Here is a 12,572-nt window from a genome sequence, read left to right on the forward strand (position 1 = left end):
CACAGACTATATATATGTATGTGTGTGCATATACATACATAAATATATATATGTATTTACATATACATATTTGTATATAGGCTTTCCAGGTGGTGTCAATGCAGGAGACACAAGTGATGAAGGTTTGATCCCTAGGTCAGAAAGATCCCCTAGAGGAGGTTATGGCAACCCACTCCAGTAATCTTGCCTGGAGAATCTCCATGGACAGAGGAGCCTGGCGGGCTACAGTCCATGGGTCACAGAGTCAGACACAACAAAGCATGCACGCATGCTTGGTGATGTCAGCATCCTTTCTACCCCTCCTTATCCCTAAACTACTAATGCATTTTAGTAGTTCAGTTTTTTTTTCCTTGCCTGTGCTGCACGGGTTTGTGGGATCTTATTTCTCTGACCAGGGATCGAACCCAGACCCTCAGTAGTGAAAGCACTGAGCCCTAACCACTGGACTGCCATTTTGGCAGACAGTAGATTCATAGACAAGGATACGAAGTAATAGAGACATCCCAGTTTCTCATATTGGTAAGAAACATCTTGAAAAACTAGAGTACAATAATACAACCAGAATGTTGACATTGATACAGTCAAGAAACAGAACACCTTTGAAACCACGAAGATTTTTCATGTGGCCTTAAATCACACCTGCCTCACTACCTCATCCTTACCCATGGAAGACACTAAGCTCTTCTCTATTTGTGTAATTTTATCATTTTAAGAATGCTATATATGTGGGATTATACAGTTGTTTGTAACATTTTGGGATTGACTTTTTCACCTAGAGTGGTTATTTCAATATTATTTGTTGTTAAGTGAGTTATATTAATATTTTTACTTGTGGTCTTAAAATTGATTTTTCTAAAGGCAAGACAATGTGGAAGCACTATCAACTTTCATTGTTTATTAATGAGGATAATTATAATTTGTTTCTTAATAAATTGCTTGACAGTATCTCATCATTGCCTGGCGTTTATTCCTATGTAGTATCATTATGACAACTAAACTTCACTTTTTGAGTCATTAATTTCTACTTTTCTTAAAAACAGATGATGAAAATCTGTGCAGTTGATTGTCATTGCTGAGAAGTTTCACAGGGCTTATTAAGGCAAAACTTACCCCAATGAATTTCTTGGTATTCAAAAACACAGGGTCAGTTTTTGAAAAACTGCCTAGATTGAAGGGAAAAATTGTATCAAGCTTAGATATAGATATCTATCAAGCTTAGATAGAGATGAAACACAGAGTTAAATTGATGATCTTTTTCATTGTTCTCATCTCAGGGCTCATTTTGAAATAAGTGCTTGACCTGTGCAGGTGCTGTATTTGCTTATGATGCTTACAGAGGTGAAGCATCATATATCCACTGGTCCAGCACATAGAACCCAGGAAGAAGGTATTTCGAAGAACCATGAATGTGAGAAAGAACCATCTAGTTAGGTCATCCATTTATTTTCCAAATGAAGCAGGACTCTGGATAGAGATCTATTCCTTAAGGCTGTAACTGAGATTACTAAGTTAGAAGATATGAGTAGATTAAGCATCCAGATGTATAGAAAGGAATAAAAGACGTACAGTGGGTTTCTGGCTTTAAATGATGCCCAGTAAGAGCTACCAGGGTAATGGTGATGGCTTGAAGAATGCTTAAACAACTTGTCAAACAGATGGAAAGGTCACATGCTACTCTGTGTAGGCAAGCATTTGTCTTACATATAATATCATCTATGAGAGTTCTGAACCCCAAAGCTGCTCCTGCCTCAGGGATTCCTGTAGTACAAACTAGAAACATATAAACCAAGGATAAGTGGGTTATTATGAGGCATAAGAACCTCTGTTTGATGCTCACAAAGAAAATATGAGGGTAGCACACAAAGAGAATGGCATTCCCCAAAACACCAAGTCCAGTTTGAAAGAGAAAAGCAATTCCCAGGATGCCATCCATTGAAATCATTCTGACATTTCATAGATTGAAGGACTTCAGGATAAACTTCTGACTGTGTGGATCACAACAAACTGTGGAAAATTCTTAGAGATGGGAATACCAGACCACCTGACCCGCCTCCTGAGAAATCCGTATGCAGGTCAAGAAGCAACAGTTCGAACTGGATATGGAACAGCAGACTGGTTCCAAATCAGGAAAGGAGTACGTCAAGGCTGTATTTTGTGACCCTGCTTATTTAATTTATATGCAGAATACATCACGTGAAATGCCAGGCAGAATGAAGCACAAGCTGGAATCAAAATAGCTGGGAGAAAGATCAATAACCTCAGATACACAGATGACACCACCCTTATAGCAGAAAGTGAAGAAGACCTAAAGAGCCTCTTGATGAAAGTTAAAGAGAGTGAAAAAGTTGGCTTAAAACTCAACATTCAGAAAACTAAGATCATGGCATCTAGTCCCATCACTTCTTGGCAAATAGACGGGGGAACAATGGAAACAGTGAGAGACTTTATTTTATTGGGCTCCAAAATCAGTGCAGATGGTGACTGCAGCCACAAAATTAAAATGTTTGCTCCTTGGAAGAAAAGCTATGACTAACCTAGATAGCATATTAAAAAGCAGAGACATTATTTTGCCAACTAAGGTCCTTCTAGTCAAAGGTATGGTTTTTCCAGTAGTCATGTATGGATGTGAGAGTTAGACTATAAAGAAAGCTCAGTGCTGAAGAAGTGATGCTTTTGAACTGTGGTGTTGAAGAAGACTCTTGAGAGTCCTTTGGACTGCAAGGAGATCCAACCAGTCAATCCTAAAGGAAATCAGTCCTGAATATTCATTGGAAGGACTGATGCTGAGGCTGAAACTCCAATACTTTGGCCACCTCATGCGAAGAGTTGACTCATTGGAAAAGACCCTGATGCTGGGAGGGATTGGGGGTAGGAGGAGAAGGGGATGGTAGATGGCTGGATGGCATCCCTGACTCAATGGACATGAGTTTGAGTAAGCTCAAGGAGTTGGTGATGGACAGGGAAGCCCGGCGCGCTGCAGTCCATGTGGTTGCAAAGAGTCAGACATGACTGAGTGATTGAACTGAACTGAATCTGTTTTTTAAAATTCCTCATTTTAGTAATTATTTCCTGTGACCCCAAGAGGCATTAAACTAGTAGAGAGTAAAGGGAGATGGAGGTGTACAAAGAAGTATTGTGTGGGTGTTAGAAGAAAAATAGTAAGTATGGGAAAAATAAGAAGAGATACAAACTATGTGTATAAGAGGAAAGTGTTAGAAAAGGAAAACATTTACAGAAGAAAGAGAAAGGGTGAGGAGGGAAAGTGGTGAACTCAGGAGAAATGGTAATGAGGAAATGACAAAAAGCAAAGTTAGGGAGGAAGTTTAGCATTGAAAAACATATCACAAGGGAAATTAAAGCCCATCAAAATGTAGTGGGAAGGGAAGAAATGAAAGAAAAGGTGCGAGTACAGTAGACTGGGATGAGAGAACCAGGCACTTAGCATGTCCTTCCTTCTTCCTTGGTGAATTGCAATTATGGCCTTCAGCAATTTTCTGCTCTTTCTTCTGCCACCAGGCTACTGGTAAAGGCATAGTGATTCATTTAGGAAGATAAATATTAATAAGTGCTGTTTCGTGAGTCAATAAATTTAAGGCAGTTCACTCATGGTTTTTGGGCTCTGCATGTGAAGCAATTTCCCACACTGAACACCTCATTACTGAATGAACTGGTATGCAGAAAGCCTGAAGATTTACATGTGCGTGGGTCTATTACTTTAAAGATTGAGAAAGAAATATTTAAAGATCAGTATATCATGGAACAACAGACTGGTTCCAAATAGGAAAAGGAGTACGTCAAGGCTGTATATTGTCACCCTGCTTATTTAACTTCTATGCAGAGTACATCATGAGAAACGCTGGACTGGAAGAAGCACAAGCTGGAGTCGAGATTGCCAGGAGAAATATCAGTAACCTCAGATATGCAGATGACACCACCCTTATGGCAGAAAGTGAAGAGGAACTAAAGAGCCTCTTGATGAAAGTGAAAGTGGAGAGTGAAAAACTTGGCTTAAAGCTCAACATACAGAAAACGAAGATCATGGCATCCAGTCCCATCACTTCATGGGAAATAGATGGGGAAACAGTGGAAACAGTATCAGACTTTATTTTTTGGGCTCCAAAATCACTGCAGATGGTGACTGCAGCCATGAAATTAAAAGACGCTTACTCCTTGGAAGGAAAGTTATGACCAACCTAGATAGCATATTAAAAAGCAGAGACATCACTTTGCCAACAAAGGTTCGTCTAGTCAAGGCTATGGTTTTCCCAGTAGTCATGTATGGATGTGAGAGTTGGACTGTGAAGAAAGCTGAGAGCCAAAGAATTCATGCTTTTGAACTGTGGTGTTGGAGAAGATTCTTGAGAGTCCCTTGGACTGCAAGGAGATCCAACCAGTCCATTCTAAAGGAGATCAGTCCTGGGTGTTCATTGGAAGGAATGATGCTGAAGCTGAAACTCCAGTACTTTGGCCACCTCATGCAAAGAGTTGACTCACTGGAAAAGACTCTGATGCTGGGAGGGATTGGGGGCAGGAGGAGAAGGGAATGACAGAGGATGAGATGGCTGGATGGCATCACCGACTCAATGGACATGAGTTTGAGTAAACTCCAGGAGTTGGTAATGGACAGGGAGACCTGGCGTGCTGCAATTCATGGGGTCACAAAGAGCTGGACACGACTCAGCAATTGAACTGAACTGATCTGAACTGATATATTCCAGTGAGCTTTCCTTAATGTTCTAATCCATTGGTTAAAATAACACTGTTTAGAACACATTGTTCCACATTCCATGAGAATTCAGCATTTCTAAGTAATTAAGCATTGCTAATTGTGTTGGTTGCTTTAGGGTTACTTGAAAACTGCGAAAAGAATCTTGTGAATGGGCTACATGTGGTTAAAACAATTTTCATTTTAAATGAACCATTTGTAAAAATGTGAAAGTCAAGGCAGCAACTTAGATATTTCAAACTGGTGGTCCAAAGCCTAATTTAAGAACAAGCCTGTACCGGTTTTCCATTGAGAAATATGTGAAACTAAATTTAAAACATAAATATAAAAGATAGTTTTAAGAGGAAAATTAATAGTACTGCTAGGTAGTAACCTAGTAGGTAGTAGCAGGTTAGTAGCATTGGTAGTAACCTGCTAGGAAATTACAAGTGTGATTTTGAGAATATTTAAAATTTTGGGGTCACTCAATTTTTCAAATATAAGCCCCATATTTTCCCACCCACTAGGAAGGTAGCCTCCCACTTTATCTTTTAAGGACTTTTCAAAGAGTTGTTTTTCAGTCAGTCATTCGTGTCTGACTCTTTGCAACCCCATGGACTGTAGCACACCAGGCTTCCCAATCCTTCACTATCTCTTGGAGTTTGCTCAAACTCATGTCCATCGAGTCGGTGATGCCATCCAGCCATCTCATCCTCTGTTGTCCCCTTCTCCTCCTGCCTTCCATCTTGCCCAGCATTAGGGTCTTTTCAAATGAGTCAGTTCTTCGCATCAGATGGCCAAAGTATTGGAGCCTCAGCTTCAGTATCAGTCCTTTCAATGAATATTCAGGATTGACTTCCTTCAAGATTGACTGGTTTGATCTCCTTTCTGTTCAAGGAACTCTCAAGAGTCCTCTAGCACCACAGTTTGAAAGCATCAGTTCTTCAGCACTCAGCCTTCTTTACAGTCCAACACTCATATCCATACATGACTACTGGAAAAACCATAGCTTTGACTAGACAGACTTTTTTTGGCAAAGTGATGTCTCTGCTTTTTAATACGTTGTCTAGGTTTGTCATAGCTTTTCTTTCAAGGAGCAAGCATCTTTTAATTTCATGACTGAAGTCACTGTCCTCAATGATTTTAGAGTACCAAAAAATAAAGTCTTTAACTGTTTCCATTGTTTCCCCATCTACTTGCCATGAGGTGATAGGACCAGATGCCATGATCTGAGTTTCTTGAATGTTGAGTTTCAAACCAACTTTTTCATTCTCCTCTTTCACCTTCATCAAGACGCTCTTTAGTTCCTCTTCACTTTTTACCATTAGGGTGGTGTCATCTTAATATCCAAGATTATTGATTTCTTCCGGCAATCTCCCGGCAATCTTCCAGCCTGTGATTCATCCAGCCCAGCATTTCGCATGATGTACTCTGCATATAAGTTAAATAAGCAGAGTGACAATACACAGCATTGATTTACTCCTTGCCTAATTTTGAACCAGTCCATTGTTCCACATCTGTTTCTATGCTTCTTGACCTGCACTCAGGTTTCTCAGGAAGCAGGTAAGGTGATCTGGCATTCCCATCTCTTGAAGAATTTTTCACCATTTGCTGTGATCCACACAAAGAAAGGTTTTATTTTAGTGTGATCAATGAAGCAGATGTTTTCCTGGAATTCCTTTGCTTTCTCTATGACCCAGTGAATGTTGGCAATTTGATCTCTGGTTACTCTACCTTTGCTAAATCCAGCTTGTACATCTGCATGTTCTCGGTTCACATACTGCTGAAATCTAGCTTGAAGGATTTTGAGCATAACCTTACTAGCATGTGAAATGAGCACAATTGTGCAGTAGTTTGAATATTCTTTGGCATTGCCCTTCTTTGGGACTGGAATGAAAACTGACCTTTTTCAGTCCTGTGGCCACTGCTAAGTTTTCTAAATTTGCTGACATAGGTAAAGATGGTCAAAAATAAAGTAAGTCCTGAGGAGGTAATGTACAACATGCTGATTTTTTTTAAAAAGAGGTTACACTGAAAATATACTAAAATGGACAGTATGTTGGGTCATAATTGAAGCCTTGCTTCAAAGGACCAGAAGCATTCACTTTGCTATTGGTTACAGTGCATTATACTAGAAATCAATAATAAAAAGGTAATCAGATAATCTATACCTGCTTGGAAATTATGGAACATACTCCTAAATATCACGTGTCAAAACAGAAACCACAATAAAAAATAAATATTTTTACTCAATTATATAGGCACATCATATTAAAATTTGTGGATGGTGCAAAAGAAAAAGGAAATTTTATAGATGTGAATGCACTTCAGAACATAAGAATGCCTGAAAATATGTAGACTAATCTTCCATCTCAAAAAAACTGAGCAAAAGAATAGGAACTCAAACTCAAAGGAAGCACAAGCAAAACAAAAAGGGATGCACAAGAAAACAAACATACAGTGGGAGATAATTAACAAAGCACCAAGAATGGCTCTTTGAAATACATTCTTGTCAAATGCAAATAAAATAGTCACCAAAGTAGACCATGTCCTGAGCCATCAAATGAGTATCTGTAAATTTAAAATTGAAATTTCACAAAATACCAAATTAGAAATCAACAACAAACATACCAAAAATTTACAGATATTTGGAAATAAAAAATAACCCATGGGTCAAGGAATAAGTCAAGTGAGAATGAAAATATTTAAACTATAAGATAATAGAAGGATAACATAATAAAATCCACAAAAGAAAATACACATACAAAATTGTATGAAGGAAAACACAGAGCTCTGAAGAGAAATTTATTTATTTATTTTTTAAATTTATTTGGCTGTGCCAGTTCTTAGTCACAGCATGCAAACTCTTATTTGTGGCATGTGGGTTCTAGTTCCCTGACCAGAGATCAAACCCAGGTCCACTGCAGTGGGAGACTGAGTGTTAGCCACTGGACCATCAGGGATGTCCTGAAATGAGAAATTTAAAAGTCAGGGATCCGTTTCCACATTAATCAAATAGAAAAAAGAAAAAATTCAAACCAAAACAGTAGAAGAAAGGAAAGAGTAACACTAAGAGAGTGAAAAATAATTAAAATATAATAGCAAAATAGGGAAAATGAACAAAATAAAAAATTGTTAGTAAATTTGACAAACCTCTAGCAAGCTGTTGGGAAAGTAGCTGGATGCCCCATGAGTCCTGACGTGCCAAGTTTTCTCTGCTTGAAAAAACTTTGGTCACCCTCCTGAACCTTCTCCTAGGCCCGTCTGTGCACTCGCTTGAGAATTCCAGTTTTAGCAAGAACAGTGTGTGCCAATTTAACCAGAAATCCACCACCATGACCTGTGATTGCCCTCAATTTCTGATCCATTTCCTCATCCTCCACCATCCCCCAGGTGATGTCTGATCTCTGAGGATACAATAAACCTGGATCTACAGGTGTTTCATAAAATCTGGAAAATGGAACAAATGTTTTGTCAATGCAGAGTGGAGAGCTGTCGCCCTAGAATACAGAATGTACCAGAGAATAGTCCCTCTAGTGACAGAATCTAACAGAAAACCAGCCAGCAAAGGGGAAATGTGTTTTGCAGAATCACAGCCCAAGCATCCCCAAAGTGCAACACACAATTGGGACCTATGAGATTCATATCATATATTTTTATGCTAAACTCACGTGCCTATATGAGTTTTCCTATTCTAGATTACCCTACTGAAAAGATTTTTAAATCTTATTTCCAAACTTTATTACATGGGTAACATTATGTCTTTACATATTTTCTGTAAAATAAATTCAATAGAATTATTTTGCATGTCTTCTACCTATTCTTTTATTCCCTTGGGCTTCAGATCCAAATCTGAGTATCTAGACCTGTCTCAGTTACTGAGAACTTAAGAGATTTTCTGCTTATCCCTTTAAACCATGATTCTCAGAGTTTCTTCTACACCCTAATTTATCATGCTATTTTTGATAATAACTTTTAAAACCAACTAAAATATATTAGGTGAACATCAAGCTACTCTCACATCTGTCGATGAATTATAGTAAATAATATTTATGACCTAGAAACATGACCCTTGCACTTCTAAATTTCTCCAATGAACTGGACTGTTCATATCAGACTCCCACTTAAAGTTTCTTTATAGAAGACTGCTGCTGCTGCTAAGTCACTTCAGTCGTGTCCGACTCTGTGCGACCCCATGGACAGCAGCCCACCAGGCTCCCCCATCCCTGGGATTCTCCAGGCAAGAACACTGGAGTGGGTTGCCATTTCCTTCTCCAATGCAGCAAAGTGAAAAGTGAAAGAGAAGTCGCTCAGTCATGTCCGACTCTTAGCAACGCCATGGACTGCAGCCCACCAGGCTCCTTCCTCCATGGGATTTTCCAGGCAAGAGTACTGGAGTAGGGTGCCATTGCCTCCTCCGTTATAGAAGACTAGTTAACAATAAATTCTACATTTATACTATCTCTATGGGGATGTAATGGACATAATGTAACATGGGATTAATATTTAGACATGCCAAAACACTAAGATTTAAAATTCAATCAAGCTTCCATTTGATCTAAATTTATAACCACTTAACTAAGTGAAGTAATTGAGAATTACTTTATGTAAGGGAACAAAGATTCCTGGCTGTTTCCAGACCTTTGGAATGAATTTTTTATTTTAAGGTTCAACTAACCCTAAGGATGAATTACTTTTATTTTCAAAGTTTTCAAATACATGCAGAAATCCAGTGGTCAAGGGAGAATAACTCGTCATCATAAAGGGAGAATGTGTTGGGTCCAGGAAATCACCTGAGGGAACAAACTTTTGTCAGTGTATGTTTTCCAAAGAAGGGGTAGCAAATGGAAGTCTTTGGACCACGAAATGTCCCTGTGATTCTTGAGAATGTTCAGCACTCTGGTTGTGAAATAGTAGAGCTATGCTTAAGCCAGCTCTGCTTTCAGGTGGGAGAGATGCTCCTAAATTGAGAACATCTTCATGGCATTTCTATTGGGCTCTATTTCTAAAGATGATGGACCATGTACTTTATCAATTTAAGCTGTATTAAAAACTCCTGAAGCTTCCTGAAGATTCAAAAAGTCTGCCAGTCAGGAACCTTTTTCAAAGAAGATCTGGATCAGGAATCATCCTTTGAAGATAATTTGCTTCTGATCCTAGGATTCTTCAGGTTCTCACAGGGCAACTTTGGGCTCTGGATTTCTCGGCCAATCCAAGTTAAACTTCATCCTTCCTTGGTGATCTCATACTTCAGAAGATCTCTGTCACCGTAGGCCTTTCTGAAGTGCCTCCTTTAGAAAAGGCGCCTGTGGATCCTCTTCTAAAGTCACATGTGATCTTGATCTCAATATAGTTTTCATCTTTTTCTCTGCCTCCCTCTCTCTCCATGTCTGTCATTTGTACTGATTTGTACTGTGTTCTTCCGTCTCTCTCCGTGTCTCAGATTCCCTCACTGAGGTCCCCATAAGTCATACACCGGTCCCTGTATACAGCAGAGGAGCATGAAAATATTTGTCTCTTCAGATTGGTCTCTCATGCACCAGCAAACACCTTTAACTTACTGATTTCCTGAGACACCTTCACTCTATCCCTCAGTTATTCAGTGAAACTTTTCCAAAGACAACTCTAGGAAACATTTGGTAAGATTTTCACTTAAAAAGTAAAGATTTTCAGAACCTGATAGGGAATCAGAATCAGAAAGTAAATAAACCCACGGACAAAGTTCCTAACAGATCACAAGGGAATGGCAAACCACTTCAGTATTCTTGCCTTGAGAACCCCATGAACAGTATGAAAAGGCAAAATGATAGGATACCGAAAGAGGAACTCCCCAGGTCAGTAGGTGCCCAATATGCTACTGGAGATCAGTGGAGAAATAACTCCAGAAAGAATGAAGGGATGGAGCCAAAGCAAAAAGAATACCTAGCTGTGGATGTGACTGGTGATAGAAGCAAGGTCTGATGCTGTAAAGAGCAATATTGCATAGGAACCTGGAATGTCAGGTCCATGAATCAAGGCAAATTGGAAGTGGTCAAACAAGAGATGGCAAGAGTGAATGTCGACATTCTAGGAATCAGCAAACTGAAATGGACTGGAATGGGTGAATTTAACCCAGATGACCATTATATCTACTACTGCGGGCAGGAATCCCTCAGAAGAAATGGAGTGGCCATCATGGTCAACAAAAGAGTCCGAAATGCAGTACTTGGATGCAATCTCAAAAACGACAGAACGATCTCTGTTCGTTTCCAAGGCAAATCATTCAATATCACAGTAATCCAAGTCTATGCCCCAACCTGTAACGCTGAAGAAGCTGAAGTTGAACGGTTCTATGAAGACAAGACCTTTTAGAACTAACACCCAAAAAAGATGTCCTTTTCATTACAGGGGACTGGAATGCAAAAGTAGGAAGTCAAGAAACACCTGGAATAACAGGCAAATTTGGCCTTGGAATACGGAATGAAGCAGGGAAAAGACTAATAGAGTTTTGCCAAGAAAATGCACTGGTCAGAACACCCTCTTCCAACAACACAAGAGAAGACTCTACATGGACATCACCAGATGGTCAACACCGAAATCCGATTGATTATACTCTTTGCAGCCAAAGATGGAGAAGCTCTATACAGTCAGCAAAAACAAGACCAGGAGCTGACTGTGGCTCAGACCATGAACTCCTTATTGCCAAATTCAGACTGAAATTGAAGAAAGTAGGGAAAACCACTAGACCATTCAGGTATGACCTAAATCAAATCCCTTATGATTATACAGGGGAAGTGAGAAATAGATTTAAGGGCCTAGATCTGATAGATAAGAGTGCCTGATGAACTATGGAATGAGGTTCATGACATTGTACAGGAGAAAGGGATCAAGACCATTGCCATGGAAAAGAAATGCAAAAAAGCAAAATGGCTGTCTGGGGAGGCCTTATAAATAGCTGTGAAAAGGAGAGAGGTGAAAGGCAAAGGAGAAAAGGAAAGATATAAACATCTGAATGCAGAGCTCCAAAGAATAGAAAGAAGACATAAGAAAGCCTTCTTCAGCGATCAATGCAAAGAAATAGAGGAAAACAACAGAATGGGAAAGACTAGAGATCTCTTCAAGAAAACCAGATACCAAAGGAATGTTTCATGCAAAGATGGGCTCGATAAAGGACAGAAATGGTATGGACCTAACAGAAGCAGAAGATATTATGAAGAGATGGCAAGAATGCACAGAAGAACTGTACAAAAAAGATCTTCACGACCCAGATAATCACGATGGTGTGATCACTGACCTAGAGCCAGACATCCTGGAATGTGAAGTCAAGTGGGCCTTAGAAAGCATCACTACGAACAAAGCTAGTGGAGGTGATGGAATTCCAGTTGAGCTATTTCAAATCCTAAAAGATGATGCTGTGAAAGTGCTGCACTCAATAATGCCAGCAAATTTGGAAAACTCAGCAGTGGCCACAGGACTGGAAAAGGTCAGTTTTCATTCCAATCCCAAAGAAAGGCATGTCAAAGAATGCTCAAACTACGGCACAATTGCACTCATATCACACGCTAGTAAAGTAATGCTCAAAATTCTCCAAGCCAGGCTTCAGCAATATGTGAACCGTGAACTTCCTGATGTTCAAGCTGGTTTTAGAAAAGGCAGGGGAACCAGAGATCAAATTGCCAATATCCGCTGGATCATGGAAAAAGCAAGAGAGTTCCAAAAAACATCTATTTCTGCTTTATTGACTATGCCAAAGCCTTTGTGTGGATCACAATCAACTGTGGAAAATTCTGAAAGAGATGGGAATACCAGACCACCTGATCTGCCTCTTCAGAAATTTGTATGCAGGTCAGGAAGCAACAGTTAGAACTGGACATGGAACAACAGACTG

The sequence above is a fragment of the Bison bison genome, unplaced genomic scaffold (assembly GCF_000754665.1).
Source record: "Bison bison bison isolate TAMUID 2011002044 unplaced genomic scaffold, Bison_UMD1.0 scf7180017860731, whole genome shotgun sequence".
NCBI lineage: Eukaryota > Metazoa > Chordata > Mammalia > Artiodactyla > Bovidae > Bison > Bison bison.